The following is a 16,815-nucleotide window of genomic DNA, read 5'->3' as shown; positions in this document are numbered from 1 at the left end:
ACATTCAGGGAACACTCGCTGGGCCTCATGCCTACCTGCTTTCTTAGTTTCTGCACAGCAGCTACACTGGCCTCCCAGGGGTTTCTCAAATGTTTCATGCTCCCCGACCCCCACCCCAGGATCTTTGCATGTGCTGTGCCCATGTTGCAGTTCTCTTTCCCTTTGCTTAGTCATCTTTCAGCATTGTGCCCAGGTAACCATTCCTCAGGCGGCTCTGCGGAGTGCCCAGCCAGGTCAGCTTTCTCTGTTACACACCATCAGAGACCCATACACTTCTGTTATTTCAAGCAGCTGAGACTACAGGTATCCACCACCAGGCCTGGCTAATTTTTCTATTTTTAGTAGAGATGGGATCTCGTGCTCAGGCTGGTCTTGAACTCCTGAGCCCAAGTAATCCTCCCACCTTGGCCTCCCACAGTGGTAGGATTACAGGCGTGAGCCACCACACCCAGTCCCTACAGTAAGATTCAAGTCCACCAAAAAGTTCTACAGAGGTGAACCAGCGTGTCTTGGTTGATGTCTCCACACCATCACCGGGCCACACTGGAGGCAGCGGAGATGGAAAGATCCACATTGGCTTAAGGTCTGTGTGAGAGACAAAACTATTGGAACCAACTCCTGAAGCCTTGGTTTCTGTTCCAAACCCATTTCTCCGCATCTTTCCAGAAAATGGCACCACCGCAACACTATGGCTCCAGCCGGAAATGTCTAACTTCTGCGTGCTTTCTTCCTCCCCTCCCTGACCCCCTCCACCCACATCAGCTCTGTCAGTGTCCACACCAGGAGAAGGGAAGTTTCCAGGCAGTGTCAAGTTGCATTTGAGGTTAAGGTGTACCCAGGCAGCCTGGCTAGGGGAGAGGCCCAACTACTGTCTGCTTCCCTGGTGCAGGTGGAGACAGTAGACATTCAGCCTCAGCCACAGTGAAGTTCTTCCAGGTGAAGAGGAAAAGGGAGCAAGGGACAAGAGCTGGGGTTGTTGCCAGAGAAAAATCAAAATGGTAGACCATGGACTCCAAGGTGGGAAAGGAGAGAGGGGGACAGGGGAGACGTGGAGGCCATGAGAGAGTGGAACTTGAGCAGGAGCCACCCCAGAGAAAGTCAGCTGGAGGTGCAAGAGCTGTGGGCAGGGTGCAAACGCAGCGTTGGTGCTGTCAGCAACAAGGACAACTCTGGGGTGCAGCTGTGGGTGTAGGCAGCTGGGTGCAGGGGAGGAAGTGATGTCTGGAGGTGAGGTGGTCAGGATGTTGTTGTCTAGGTATTGCAAATGCCATGAGCCAGGAGAGCTAAAGTCCCCTTGGGCAGAGGTGGGGGTGGAGGTTGTGGGTTCCAGCACTGGCTGATGTGTGTCCAGAGGAGCCAAGGGGTGAAGGAAGAAGGATGAGGAACAGTTTGGAAGCTGCAGAGGGGAACAAGGAGGGTGCCAACCTTCACGTGCCGGCCTGGAGGTGTTTCCTCTGGAAAAGGCTGCTGGGAAGTCTCCACCAGGGCACGGAGGTAGGGGTATCCTGAGAACCCCAAGCCCCCTAGAGAGAGCCTGGATAGGGAGGTGGCCAAGCTGTGGCCACACTTGGCAGGCAGAATTTCCAATGGGCCAGCGGGGGGGGGGGGGGTGGGATAAGAGAAGGATGGGGAGAGGGACTTGTGAGTGGCAGAGGACATGGTGGAAAGTGGGAGGGTCTGAGGGGTGAGAAGGTAACTAGCTTTTAGCATGAGTTAACTACCTTTTCTAGACCTGCCTAGAACCCCCAAACTGAAGCTTTCTGCCCAGCTGTTTCCAGGCCAGCAGCACTAGTCTCCCGACTGCACCCCACCTCCGCACTGGAGCACTTGATTCAGACCCAGGTGTGAGTGGCTGAAGGGGGCAGGGGTAGGCCAATGCTGCAGCCCTGCTCCTCTGCAGAGAATTCCCCTGGGCAGAGAGGGGCCACCTAACAGCAGCGCAGAGACCACTCTCCCACCACAAGGGGATTGGTGGGGACCCTGGGGCACTAGATTAGCCATCAGGCCCCCTGTCGTCTCTCTTCCATGGAACAGGTAGGTGCCTCCCAGAGGGCCAAGGCCACGTTATCAATGTGTGCAGGTGGGACCCGTGTAATACACCTTCTCCTTTCTCTTGACAGGCTTGGCATGGGACTCCTACCTTGGGGCAGGGGATGGGAAGAAACTGGCACTGTGGGCACCATCTTGACTATTACAGAGCAGTGGACCTTACCGTGGGAGAGAGGGAGGCTGTGGTGTTTTGAGACAAAGTCTGATGGATGGAAGGGTGTCAGATGATGTCAGGGGAAGCTCTGACCAACTCAGTGACCTCAGTGTCTACTATGCAGCCCAGGCAGGAATGGAGCTGGACTCTGAAATGGAGGGGGTAAGGTCCAGTCCCAAAACCCTGGGGTTTCACAGACCGCCAAGTGATCGGTGTGCCAGAGCTGGGACCGGGGACACACACAGGCATATGGAATCCCCAAGGAGGTGTCTTGTCTGCCTGGGGGGTCACAATGCTCACAGGTTGGGAGTCTTCATGGAGCCTGGGCCAAGAGGCACCAGGAAGCCTGAATTTGTCTTTCTGGTTGGAGGGTGCTCACCTAGCAGCCTGTGACAATAGTCTGTGACAACTGATAAAGGTAACAGTCCCAGCAAGGCCCACTGAGTGTTAGTGACACATTAGGCGTGAGCACTAGATGTGGAGTCCACCCCCTCAGGTGACCCGCCACATCCCTGGCAGGTAGGTAGTGTCACACCCCCACTTCACAGAGGAGGGAGCGTAGCCCCCAACAGTTGCCCTGGTCCACAGTGGTGAGCACACTCTCTGTACATTTATTTATGGGGTGAGTGGTTTTCTCAGCCCCTGCTACATGCCAGGCACAGGTAGGCGCTGAGGCTGCAGCAGATTACAGCAGAGATAAACATCCCTGCCTTCATAGGCTCACACTCTGCCTCACAGACACAGAAACAGAAGGAACGCAAAGTCAGTTAGACAGTCGGTGTGGTTTACAGCACAGACCACCACGGCGTCCACCCTGCTGTCGTGAGAGCACTCCGCCTGGGCAGGAGCCCCAGGGAGGGAGGATGCTCGCTCAAGGGCTGGGGCAGCCTCCAGGCCCAGGCCTGTCTCGTTACTGTGAGCCCAGGTGGGAGGGGCTGTCTGGCCCCCTGAGCCCACGTGTCTCTGGAGACCAGACAACGTGGAGCCAGATTTGGGCCAAGTGGAGGTCTCACCACTTGGTGGGTCCTGACTGAGGAGCTCATAGAACCTCTAATGGCATCTCTGGCTCATCCCTTCTTCTCTAAGTGCAACCACCCTACACCCTACTATCCCCCCTGCCCCTCCAACTTCGTGCAATTGATGCTGGCTGTCAGCAGGGGACCTTGCTGACACTGTTGGCCAGACACCTACACATGGTCTTGCAGTGTTCCCATGGCAACTTAGGGCTCCGAAGGTGAGTGTCCCTGGAGAATTTGAAGGGAGCTGAACTTTCCTTAAGACCAAGCATTAGAAATCACATAGCATTGCTCTGCCATGTCCTGTTGTCACTGTCCCCTATAACCCTGGCTCAGCTTCAAGGAGAGAAGACATAGCCCCCAGTTCTCGATGGGAGGAGTGCCAGATAACTTGTGGACATTTGGAACCGACAAACAGCTAGGAGAGGTAGCAGCAGAAGGTGAACGCAGGATGTCCGATGGCAGAGTCAATTCTCTTGCTGCTTCAGTGTTTATTATCTGGCATTCTTTTGATAAAGAAGACCCCTCCCACCCTTTCCCCTTAGTCTCAGTAAGGTCTTATGTAGTTTTTAAAACAGAGAGTGTGATAAATTATTCTCTTTGGTGGTCGTGTTTAAGGTAGAGAGAGCCCTGTAAGTAGCCTCTCTGGGCCAGGAACAGTGTCTCACACCTGCAGTCCCAGCCCTGTGTCGTTGTTATTTAACACTAACATTTGTAAAGGTAAACAGATACTTAACTACTTAAATTAAGTAAATTTATTTTGAAAATAAAGATAATTTTGAGAAAGGTCACCAATATTTGCATTACTTGGATTTCTTCTTTCGTGAGTGTTGGCTCATCAGGTCCTCGGTTTGTTAGAAAGAGCTTGTGGGGTCCCACGAAGTGCTGGGCAGGGTTCTCAGCACTGAAGTGTGGCTGTGAGAAGTCAGAGGGTTCTTGCTCTCCTAGCTTATATCTGGTCTGGGAGACCAAGAATAAACATAAAGAAGTGTGAATGTTTTTACACAAAAAAGTAAATGTTTTAAGTGTTGAGATGAAAAGAAGGAAATTCCTTTTGTGGATTTGGTGGGGGAGTGGCTCTTCTGTGATCATCTGGTCAGAAAGGCCTTGTGGCCACTTGGAACAAGGGAGGGCCTTGGCCAAGCGGTTGTCAGCCGGGGGCAGAGTCGGTCTGGTGTGGCTGCTGAGAAGGCGCAGATACTTGAGGTCTGGTGGGCACGTTCCCTCATGACTTCAGCTGTATGCTGAGAGGGCAGGGAAGCCAAAGGAAAGTTTTGAGCAAAGAGTGACATGACCTGACTTTTTTTTCTTCTCTGTCTCTTTTAAAGTTTCCATTTGGTAAAATTTCAAATATGAAAGAGTAGAAAAATGGTATACTAAGTGCTCTTTGCTGCGACCTTGTTGACCATTGCTAGTATTTTGCTGAATCATTGCAAAGTAACGTGGTGACAGTGCAGTCCCCACATACTTCCACATGTCTCTCTGAAGAGGAAGACACTCTCCTACAAACTGTAATACCATTATCACACCCATAAAGTTGCTTAAGAATACATTAGCTGGGGCCGGGCGCCGGTGGCTCACGCCTGTAATCCTAGCACTCTGGGAGGCCGAGGCGGGTGGATTGTTTGAGCTCAGGAGTTCGAGACCAGCCTGAGCAAGAGCGAGACCCCGTCTCTACTAAAAATAGAAAGAAATTATCTGAGCAACTAAAAATACATATAGAAAAAATTAGCCGGGCATGGTGGCGCATGCCTGTAGTCCCAGCTACTTGGGAGGCTGAGGCAGAAGGATCGCTTAAGCCCAGGAGTCTGAGGTTGCTGTGAGCTAGGCTGATGCCACGGCACTCACTCTAGCTCAGGCAACAGGGTGAGACTCTGTCTCAAAAAAAAAAAAAAAAAAAGCTGGTACGAGGGGCCAGCACTCTGCTTTCACAGTCCCAGTACCAGCACCCATTTCACTCAGAAATGGCTCAATGTAGTCACTTTGGCTAATGCGCAGTTTATTTTCAAATTTCCCCTGTTGTCTTCACAATGTGTTTTATAGCTGTTTTTCTTTCTTTCTTTCTTTCTTTTTTTAAGAGAGTCTGTTTGACCCCGTGTTACCTTTGATGTCTCCTAAATCTTTCATCTAGAACGGCCCCTCAGTCCCACACCTCCGCTTTAAGTTTTCATAAAGCGGCTGGCGTGTTGAAAAGGGCCTGCAGGGAGGGAGGGCAGAGACAGGGATCAGCGAGGGATGGCGGTAATCCGGCTGGAAGAGGTGGTGGCCGGCATGGCACCGAGCTAATGGCAGAGGGTGACACAGAGTTGGTAGCTTCTGGAGAGTTGACAGGATTTGCTGACACACTGGCTGTGGGGTTTCAGATAAGGAAGAGTTGAGGATAGACACAAGCTTGGTGTGAGCAAGGGGAAGGATGAAGTAGTTTTAAGTCTGGAGTGCGTAACACCGGAGGGTGTTGAGTGGATGGTGTGGGAGAGAAAAAGCAGGATCGCTGAAGGAGCTCTGCACAGTAGGAGGCTGTGGGGCGAGGAGGGACCAAGGAGGCAGGAGGAGGACAGGGTCTGAGGTCCTGGAGGGACAGAAGGCACAGGGAAGGAGAGAGGGGATGTGGCTGGCGTAGATGCTGCCAGCTGGGCAGCCGGTAGGATCAGAGCACTGAGGATGAAATCAGAGAGTTGGTGATCCTTGACACTACTTTTCCAAAAGGTAAAATCAGACTCTCAAGGAAACACATATCACAGGTTTTTTATTAATTCTTAATTAATGAGGGACCCAGTTAGACACGCAGCTCATTTAAATGAGGACTCACCATGCTGAGCCTTACATTCTCTCTTTGACAAAAGCCTTTTGCCAGGAATAGGAAGAATTTGCATAGCTCAAGATGGGAAACATTTGTATGACTTACGGGTTTTCTACAAGTTAACTTGTGTCTTTACAGAGCTGCTGTAGCTTGGTGGACACAGGGTGGTGTAACCCGGTGGGTGGGCTGCGCAGGACCTTCAGTAACCCCTCCCCCCTTTTCTTTGTTCTTTGCTTATTCTACAGTCTCTTGATCTTTGCCTCAGCAACGCCACTGCTGGCCCAAGAGAGCAGTGTTGGGTTTGGAGCGTGGCAGGAGCGGGGTCGTCGGTCACGGGGTGCTGTGCTGCAGAGGGGAGCAGGGAGGTGGAGTCACGGCTGGTGAGGGCAGTGGGCAGAGTCTCTGTAACTTGGAAATACTAGTAGCATGTTTGCTGATGACACGGTACGAGAGAGAATCTTGATGCCGAAGGAAGAGTTACTAGAACAAATATCGCTTCCAAGAGAGGACAGGGTGTAGCTCCAGGGTTATAGGGTAGGGCCTCAGATGGGGTAAGGGCAGTTTGTCCATATTGTTCAGAGACTGACAACCTGGTTAAAAACCTGGATAAAAGATTGGAGCAGACACACTTGAAAAGGAGACATCTGAATAGCCAGTAAGCCCTTGAAAAATGCTCGTCAGTCATTAGTGATCAGGGAAGTACAAATTCAGACCCAGTGGACACGCCCACACGGCTAGGTTCTACAAACTGTCCATTCCAAGCGTTGAGGGTGTGGAGCAAATGGGGCTCCCATGTACTGCTGTTGTAAGTTTGGTAGTGTCTTACAAAGTTAAATACATAGCTGCCACGTGACCCAGTGATTCCACACCCAGGAATTTACCCAAGAGAAAGGAGGCCCAGTCCATACAGAGGCTGGCCCTCGAATGCCCATAACAGCTTTCTTTGTAATAGCAAAAGACTGGCAACAAGCCACACGCCTGTCAGCGCGTGAATGTATAAGCCAAAGGTGGTGTTTCCGTGCAGTGGAACACTGCTCAGCAGTGCAGAGGACCAGCCTTCAGACACGTGTGGATGAATCTCAGATACCGAGTGAAAGCGTCTGGACACTGAGCCCAGACCATGTAATAACTTCTTACATGTAAAAACAGCAGAAAGTGCACCCTGCTGTACACTGACAGCAGACGGGGCTGGGGACGACAGCACAGGTGCACAGGCTGAGTGGCTTGGAGGGGGAGTGGACCGGAGATGGCCGGGGAGAGCGGCTGCTGTGCTCTGAGTCCTGGTCATGCTGCCCAGGTCAAGTAGGTATAGATCAGTGTGCGCAAATATGTCTCTGTGGAGTTGATTTTAAGAAAAGACATGTCTGTTTTTAAATAAGACTTTAATTTTGTGACAGCTAGGCCTTCCCTTCTGCCTATAATCCTTCTCATAGGCAGAAGGGAGGCTTTAGTCAAAATGACAGATGACTTAGGACCAGGCATCTATCCCTGTCCGTCCTGTGTGGAGGATGCTGCAGGCATGGAAAGGCCTGAAGTCATCTTTGAAGGAGATGATGTTCACTTCTTAAGAAATTTCTCCCTCAGTTTAATTAGATGTAGTTTCTCTCGGTACAATCTGTGGTTTATACTTCTTCACGCTGTTTGTAATCTGATTCTTTGTGTCCATTTCTCATGTCTGTAAGCCTAGTGCCAGCACGGCACATCATAAGGACTCTTGCAAACTGGTTGACGGAGTGTTTGATCACTGCCCTGTCTTTGAGATATGTCTATTTTCAGAGATGGTCTAGTGCTAGATCAGAGTTGGGTACTTACCATTGTGCCTGAGAGTAATTTGGGGAAACCTGGTGACCTACGCCACACAGTAATTGAGGGAATGCTTCCCCCCCCCCTTTTTACAGGTTGCTGCAAAACTGTAATGATGACAGTTTGAATGTTGCACTTCCGATGAGAATGCTTGAGGTATTTTCATCTGAGAATACTTACATGCCTGTTTTACAAGATGCCAATTATGTGGTGTCAGTAATTGCACAAACTTTGCACTACGTGATTCAAAATGGTAAGTAGTAGGTGGGATAAGAACTGTGGCGTAGCCTTATTACCTGAAGTACGTACAAGCCAGCACGCTTTTTAGAGCTTACCCCAGCATCACAATATGTAACAGAAGCATCGTGCACAGGTGCGGGGCGCCCACGAGAGTCACAGACTCCAACATCTGTCCTTGGCCCTGCCGACTTCGAAAATTTGGAAACGTATTATTTTCTTTTGCTTGGAAATGAAGAAAATCAATGTATGCTTTTAGAAATTGTCTCGAGTACAATACTTTAATCCAAGATTTGCATCTGCAGTGAAGCCATCCATAACTGAGTAGGAAGGGGTCTTATAACCTCGCGATCACTCTGAGTGGATAGGAAAGATAATACCGCAAATGCCTGTCTTATTAAAGAGCAAATCTTACTATTCTCCGGGTGTGGTGGCTCATGCCTGTTAATCCCAGCACTTTGGGAGGCTGAGGCAGGAGGGAGGATCACCTGAGCCCAGGAGTTCGAGGCTGCGGTGAGTTATGATTGGGCAACTGCACTCCAGCCTGGTCAGCAGAGTGAGGACCTGCCTCGAAAAAACAAAAAACAAAAAGTAAATCTTACTAAATTATTCCTATTAAAAGAATGATAAATTCTCACATTAGGTCAGTAGAATGGGATACTTGGCTTATTTGAATTTTCTTTTTATAACTCAGTGTTAAAGCTTTTATGCATTGATACTATCCTTAAAATGTCTGCATTACATAAGGCAGTGGTGCCCAGCACCAGGGACCGGGTTTCACGGAAGACAATTTTGGTGGGAGGGCGGGGGTCAGAGCTCCGCAGCCCAGTCCCTGACAGGTTACAGACATAGTAAATTTGAAGTTCCACTGAGGACATTAGTGACACTATTTGGAGAAAAACCGTGAAATAAATTTTTAAAAATCTTTTATGATGAAGTGTGAGTAGTATAAAATCTAAAATAACTCTCAATCCCAGTATCCTCTCGCAAGTGAAAAGGCAAATACCTCAGGGCTCTGAGGCTTCAGAAATATTAGTTAGCATTAAAATATATATATGTGATCAGTCATAAAGGATCTAAGATGGTTTTAGAAAGGCATGCTAACTGATGAGAGTATAAATGTGCTTTTGTTTTCTTAAAATGATGGACTAATAATATAGGTTAAATCTAACTGATTCAGTCCTGTGAATTAAAACTGTAAAAATTACATTTTTATCCATTCCAACCTACTATTCATTTTTTTTTTAAACTCCTTTGTTGAAAACTTAGGAAAACTGCTGCATGAATTAAAAGTCAATTGAAATTCGTGGGATTTAATTTTTTAAAAAACAAACTAATGATAATTAGAAGTAATCCGGTCAGGCGCGGTGGCTCACGCCTGTAATCCTAGCACTCTGGGAGGCCGAGGAGGGAGGATTGTTTGAGCTCAGGAGTTCGAGACCAGCCTGAGCAAGAGCGAGACCCCGTCTCTACTAAAAAAAAAAAAAACAAAAGATAGAAAGAAATTAGCTGGACAACTAAAAATATATAGAAAAAATTAGCTGGGTATGGTGGCGCATGCCTGTAGTCCCAGCTAACCAAGAGGCTGAGGCAGGAGGATTGCTTGAGCACAGGAGTTTGAGGTTGCTGTGAGCTAGGCTGGCTCCAGGGCACTCTAGCCCAGGCAAGAGAGGGAGAGTGTCTGAAAAAAAAAAAAAGGGAGGGGGGTGGAGAATGGAGGCCCGCTCTGCACACCACAGTGGCGCACACATCAGCTACCACAGGCACCAGTTTAAAGAAATGGGGACACATGCACAGTGCAACGTGGGTGCACGTGCATGATACTCTATGGACATGATTTCCCTGTATGCACACATACTTGTGACATGTACACACACATGCATACCACAGATCACGGTGCGGAACAAAACAATGACATGGATCAATACACACGGACATGAAAGGACTCCTAAGACCTATTATTTGCAATGAAAAGGAAGTTGCAGAACGGTGCCCACAGTGTGATCTCGTTAACCTTTAAAACCTTCTGGCAATGTCAGTTGGAGGTTGCAGTGAGCTATGATGATGCCACAGCACTCCAGTCCCGGGGATAGAATGAGACTCTATCTCAAAAAGAAAAGAAAAAAATAATCTTGGAATGAAAAACTCAAAAAGACATTAAAAGAGCAGAATTCCATACTTTTAAATACCAACATATCCAGTCTCATATCCTTTTTGTGGGAAGCTAAATTTAACACAGAATCTCTGCATTTTCAAGTCTTAGGAGGCCTCAGACATCATCTGGTCCCACTGCTGTATGTTACAAGGACAGCAGGCATATCACATGGGGCCCCAAGTGGAAAGCTGCTGGTGGCAGAGCAAAGCTCCCGAGTCACAGTGGACTCTTTACCCCACAAGGCAGCACCAGCCCTAGAGGACCTGGCCCCCAGGGTCTTCACAGGAACTTCTCTTTCCTGTCAGGAGAAAGGGCACTAACAGTAACTTGATCATCTGACTAAATAAAACACTATGTCGTGTGTACCCACAACTCTGTGAATTTATTTACTGCAGATACTGCACTGTATTGAGTATACTTTAATAGACTGAATTTTGCAAGTATGTTCATTTAAATGACCACAGCAGAAGAGAAGTAATAGGCCTAGAGAAGTAAGGCACATTTCAGTACAAAATCTCAAATTTGATTGAGTAATTTCCTATATTTAATCCAAAACTCCGGATGCATTGTTCTGTATTAGCATTTTCTGAGGGAAAAATATGAACTATGGAGTCTGGTTTTTAAAAAGAACTCCATTCTTATTTTAGTGTTGTACATTCTGAGATGTCCCGATGGCAACTAAAGGCACAATCACTGAAAAAATTAGTAAAAGCACAAAAGAGCATGCGAAATTACCTAGAATCATGAAATCTTAGGCTAGAAAGAATCTATTAGATCAGTTTGCAGCCACACTCCCATGTCATGCAGGGTAAAAGTAATTTGTTTGTGTCAGAAAATGAAGAGGTTGGGCTACATCAATTTTAAGGTCTTTCCCAGCTCAAAAGTATTATGATTTTATGAAAGTCTGTGTGACATCTGTCACAAGAACATGCCATGACAATCATGAAATTGTGACAACACTATTTTAATTCCACAGAAAAGCTTCGCTCAGTGAGTCTCAAAATTACATTGAAAATTAAGAAAAAAAATCTTATTGGAATAAGGAAAAAAATATTTAATAGCAGCAACACAGTAAGTTAAAGGAGACCATGTTATTAAGCATGCTGTCTCCCCATCATTAGTGCTCAAGCAAATTTCCACTTAAAATTCACTTCAAAAAAGACTATACCATTGTGAACAGCATAGAGCTACATTCAAAAATAATAATACACGCCTCATCTCTGAGATACTTAAGATGTTTAGCATATGCCTAATACATAAATAAAGAGCACTAACATTTTTTCTTGCCTTTGTGGAGTTTTATGTGCTAAGAAGGGTATGCAAATCATAAGAAAAAGCCATGAAAGCCACGAACCTTCAACATGGAAGAATATTATCATAGAAGATAATAGTTGCTTGTTTTATTTCTTTTCCATAAAGAAACTGAGTTCTTCATTAAAAATGTATTATCCTGGCCAGGCACAGTGGCTCACACCTGTAATCCTTGAACTCTGAGAGGCTGAGGCAGGAGGACTGCTTGAGCTCAGGAGTTTAAGACCATCCTGAGCAAGAGCAAAACCTTTATATTCCTTTATATAGGCTGACAATCAATATCAAGCAAATTAAAATTGCAAATCCCAACTCTGAAAATTAGAGGGACTAATATTAACCAGTGAAGAGTCAAGAATGAGTTACCAGCCTGGGAATATACTAATCATCTTTTAAATACTTTATAAAAATCCAAATTCAAAGTATAAAGTCTAAAATAGTAAAGTTCTTTCTAAATACTTAAAACCTAATACATATAAATCATAAATAAAATTCCTAGAGTAGTTTCTTGGAGGAAATAGGTGCTATACTCATAAAATCAAGCCTACACAGAAAGCTCCTTTACCTATTGAACACCTTTTGGGAGCGGTTCACTAGTAAACCTCAGACCAGGGCAGAGAGGCATTTAAATCCAGTAATCACTACCCAAAGCAATGGACCCTTGTGCTCCAATAAAAGCTAGTGTCCTGGTTCAGCTGCTAGGATCCTCAGATCTCACATCCTGCTCTAATGCAATTAGCCTGCAAAGAGCTAATTACTTAATTGAGGAATCACAATTTCACTGATGCCTCACTTCCTCCAACAGTAATAAACACCAGTGAGCCAAGACAGCACCTCGTTAGTTGGTTGTGTTAGTGTTTACAGAGCAATTCCAGCCACCGGTGATGCCTTCCTCACTTACAGTTCATTTCAAAGAATGCCTTCCTTACCTACAGAAATCCTTCTTCTCATGCTGTGGAATGGCATTTTGTAAGAAAAGAGACTTCTGCAGGGTGATCTGAATCAGCATGGCACCTGAGACTGACTGACAGCTCCTTTCCGCAGTTGCCAGGGCCACATCAGTCCCTTGGGTCCTGTGGAACACATGTATTTTGCACTCCATCCAGTTAAATCTTTTTCTATTTAATCCTCAAGAAACTACTAAAGTATTACTCAAAATGGAGGGAAAGAAAATAGTTTGAGATTACTGTCATTAACCTAAGATCAAATTAGCCACATTTTAAATGTATGTTTTGTTTTGTCCCAACCAAAAATTTATTTCAAATTTTTGAAGAACAAAAACTTACTTATAAGAATAAGTTGTCAAAGATAATCCAATTAAAAGGTACTATGAAATAAAGCCTAAAAGATATGCAATATATTGGTTCTCTAACGCAGGTGTGAGTCCAACCTTTTGGTGACCATGCTCTCACTCCTAAGATAGGGCACAAACAAAAGCCAATCTGATTTGCTGACACATGACATACAAAGTACTTCAAAGCCTCATGGCCCAGGAAAAGGCCTCAAACAGTATTAGTTGGTTTAGAAAAGAAAAAATAAACTTTCACTTTCTATGAAATGCTTAGAGAGAATACTCTATATCGTGTTCTATCAGAAAACAGCAGATAAAACTGGTCCAAATGAAGACCACAGAAAATCGCAGGGAGGCAAGCCTACATCGCTGTTGGGTACTGTCACCCCTCAGGCAGACTTGCCTGACTTTGGGCACCATCATGCGATGCTGCACCATGAGTGTGTGACAGGTGCAGGCCATCACGGTGAAGACGTCCTCGCTGGCGGAATCCCTCCACACCAGGTTCAACAGGGTGTTGGTCTGCTGTTTGGTATCCAACTTTTTCAGACATTCCTCTGTTGCATATGGTATTGATAGTCTACCGTCCTCCTAAAACACAGCAGAAAAATTAGCCTAAGTTAATGTTCTACATGAATTTGCCTCCTCTCCACAAACATACAGAACCACATTTTTCTTCAAGTGAAAATACAAGACATGCATTATCAAAAATTATCCACATTGCAATGATCTCATCAACACCTCTACTAACGCACCTGTTGAGGTACTGTGACACCCCTACGGATCCACAGCCACCAGGCATCAGTTCTGTGCAGAAGCTGAATACTCAGTCTCTGCCTACTGATATGACAATATTTTCAGTATTGACATTTCAAAAAAACCATTTCTTATTTTTTGGAGTGAGCTAGACTAAGGTAGCATATATAGTGAAACTGTATTATCACCTAATGGCATTTCCATCTTAAATTATTAAGAGAACACAGTTTAAGCAAAATGGGAATATTACAGAATTTTTTAAAAGAATCAAAGGATATACATAATAAATCTAAAATTTTGCATCTCAGTTTCTCCAGAAGATCATATCCACTGAATAAAACCTAAGATAAGCTATACAGATTACTCATTTGGGGTACTAACCAAAGATATATACCTATATATATGTATATAAGTATATATGTGAACATATATAAAAATATGAATATACATGACATTGCATATTGCTGACTATACTGTTTGGAAACATGGATGAACATATTTATGTAATTTGATGTACCAAATAAAACACTCTTTTAGAGATAAAAGTAATAAAGTCCATGTGTCACATCTGAGTCTTTAAGATGCACTTAATACAAGGTTGTGTTAGAATAAGAGAGTACTACACTAGTACTACTATTTTTATAGTGTACAATTTTAAATTAAGGTATACATAAATGCTGAGTGAATAGATTATATAGAAACATATAGGACAAAAGGGTTTATAAAGGATGAATGTTGGCTCTGGAAAAATCTCATATAAGGTTCTACATAATTAAGTATTATAGGACAGAAAAGGTAATATACAAACATAGACATAAAAGACCTAGCCCAGAAATAAAGAATGATTTGGAGTCAAACCTAGGAGTATCTGGCTCACAATGGGGTCATTAGTTCTCATTTCAAACATGAACAAAAGGAAGGATACCCAAGACATAGGAAAAAAGAATAAATAAAAAAGAAACATTAAAACAGAGTTTCAAACAGACCTTGAAACTCTTACGCATTAAAAAAAGAAGAAAACAAAGTGACATTTTCTATAGATGTAAATAATAAAAACAGAATCAATAAATTGATCCCATTTTTTAAATAAGTGTAACCATAGCAAGAGAACCTGTGCATTCTTTTTTGTTTCACAAGTCTTCATATTCTGTTTTCATGTCTGTACTTGCACATTGAGGAAGGACTTTCTGTCATCTCTCTAGCTAACACTCAATGGCCTCATCATCACATGAGTATGAAATATATTGTATATAAAAGAATTTCTTAATTTTACAGATTCTCTGGAACATAATTAAATATTAAAAAATTGGGTCTCCAGGATAGGCATGGTGGCTCGTGCTTTAAACCTTAGCACTCTGAGAGGCCAAGGTGGGAGGACTGCTTGAGCTCAGGAGTTTGAGACCAGCTGGAGCAAGAGTGAGACCCCGTCTCTAAACTACTAAACACAGAAAAATTAGCCAGGCATTGTGGCATGCACTGTAGTGCCAACTGCTACTCAGGAGGCTGAGGCAGGAGAATCACTTGAGCCCAGGAGTTTGAGGTTGCAGTGAGCTATGATGATGCCAATACAGTCTATCCAGGGCAACAGAGTGAGATTCTGTCTCAAAGAAAAAAAAAATTGGATTTTCATAGGGCCAGGCATGGTGGCTCATACCTGTAATCCCAGCACTTTGGGAGGCCAACGCAGGAAGATGGCTTGAGGCTAGAAGTTTGAGACCAGCCTGAGCAAGAGCAAGACTTCCATCTCTACAAAAAATTTAAAAACCAGGCATGGTTGTGCAAACCTTTAGTCCCTGCTACTCAGGAGGCTGAAGCAGGAGGATCACTTGAGCCCAGGAGTTTGAGCCTGCAGTGAGCTATGATTGCACAACTGCACTCCAGCCTGGGTAACAGTAAGACTTTGTCTCTTAAAAAAAAAAAAAAAAAAGAAGAAGAAGGAAAGAAAAGGAAAAGAAAAAATTAACTTTCTTCTAAAAACAAAAATTTTATCTACATTCTATCTACAGAACCCCATGCTTTTTCTGACCACACAACAAAATTCATACTTTTTGGTGTACACTTTTGAATTTTAGCAGATGGAACAGTTTCAGCATTCACAAAGAATTCAGTTACACCCATCCGTAATCAACCCTACTCCCTAGCCATAAACTTTGGCAGTAATGTTTTTCCTTTTCTTATAACTGTTTTTATTCTATGCTAACAAAGCTGTTTGTATCCAGAAGGTATCGTACTAATACCCCCTTTCACTTAAACATACTATGAAAATTTACTTAGTATTAGACTAAGTATTAATTATTTTTACTATTAATCAATACAAAATTCCTTAAGAATATCTGACAACCTATTATAGCTATACCTAAAGCTATTTCCAGTGATTGCGAGGAAAAATAATCAGTGGCAGATATATCCCTTGAGTAAAACAAACAAATTAAGTATGTGAATATAGAATTTTAAAGCTTTTTATACCTTGAAAATACATAGTAAACTCTTAATAAGAAGAAAGAAAAGGGAGAAGGGGAACTTAAAGATAACAGGCCAGACACGGGGGCTCACATCTGTAATCCTAGCACTTTTGGAGGCTGAGGCAGAGGACTGCTTGTGGTCAAGATTTCAAAACCAGCCTGAGTAACAGGGAGACCCCATCTCTACAAAAAATACAAAAATTAGCCAGGCAAGGTAGTGTGCACCTGTAGTCCCAGCTACTGGGGAGGCTGAGGCAGGATGCTTGCTTCAGCCCAGTAGTTTGAGCCTGCAGTGAGCTATGATTCTGCCAGTGCACTCCAGCCCACAAAACAGAGCAAGACTTTATCTCAAAAAAAAAAAAAAAAAAAAAAGATAATATGTGGCAGTGTACTTAAAAATAACTTAAAAATTAATCATAGTATTTATCCTCTATAAAATTAGCAAAAATTAAGAGAAAACATTACTCTGTGTCAGTGTTCACAAGATAGGGTGAGGAGGAACTTAACCCTTTGACCCAATAATTTCACTTCTAGGAAATACTTCCTGAGTAATAATGAAATTAATCTGCATTATGACTCAGTTTTGCATAAAAATAAACACAAAACTCTGTATCTCCACACATACTTCCACAGGTGAGCCGACAGAGGTGTGGAAGAAGGTATCCACAATCACTGGGAAAGAGCATGGTGGGGGTGGCGGCCAAGGCTGAATGCTTTACATGCTGCGTTGAGGTCTTACGCGTGTAATTAAAGGTAAGGGTGGGCAGAGGGCCAGACCAGCCTT

At 44.5% G+C, this 16,815-nt stretch overlaps 1 protein-coding gene and 1 long non-coding RNA gene across 3 annotated transcripts in view; one reads left to right on the top strand and one right to left on the bottom strand.

Moving 5' to 3' along the window:
• LOC123629050 (F-box-like/WD repeat-containing protein TBL1X) overlaps positions 1-16,815 on the bottom strand; it is a 1,209,717-nt gene that overhangs the window by 506,586 nt on the left and 686,316 nt on the right. The window lies entirely within an intron of this gene.
• On the top strand, positions 7,075-16,788 carry LOC123629078. Its single transcript, XR_006731898.1, has 2 exons — positions 7,075-8,075; positions 16,665-16,788. It is a non-coding gene; the product is annotated as an uncharacterized LOC123629078 (long non-coding RNA).

The sequence above is a fragment of the Lemur catta genome, chromosome Y (genome assembly GCF_020740605.2).
Source record: "Lemur catta isolate mLemCat1 chromosome Y, mLemCat1.pri, whole genome shotgun sequence".
In the NCBI taxonomy this organism is placed as follows: domain Eukaryota; kingdom Metazoa; phylum Chordata; class Mammalia; order Primates; family Lemuridae; genus Lemur; species Lemur catta.
This window is presented reverse-complemented; position numbering and strand designations above follow the sequence as displayed.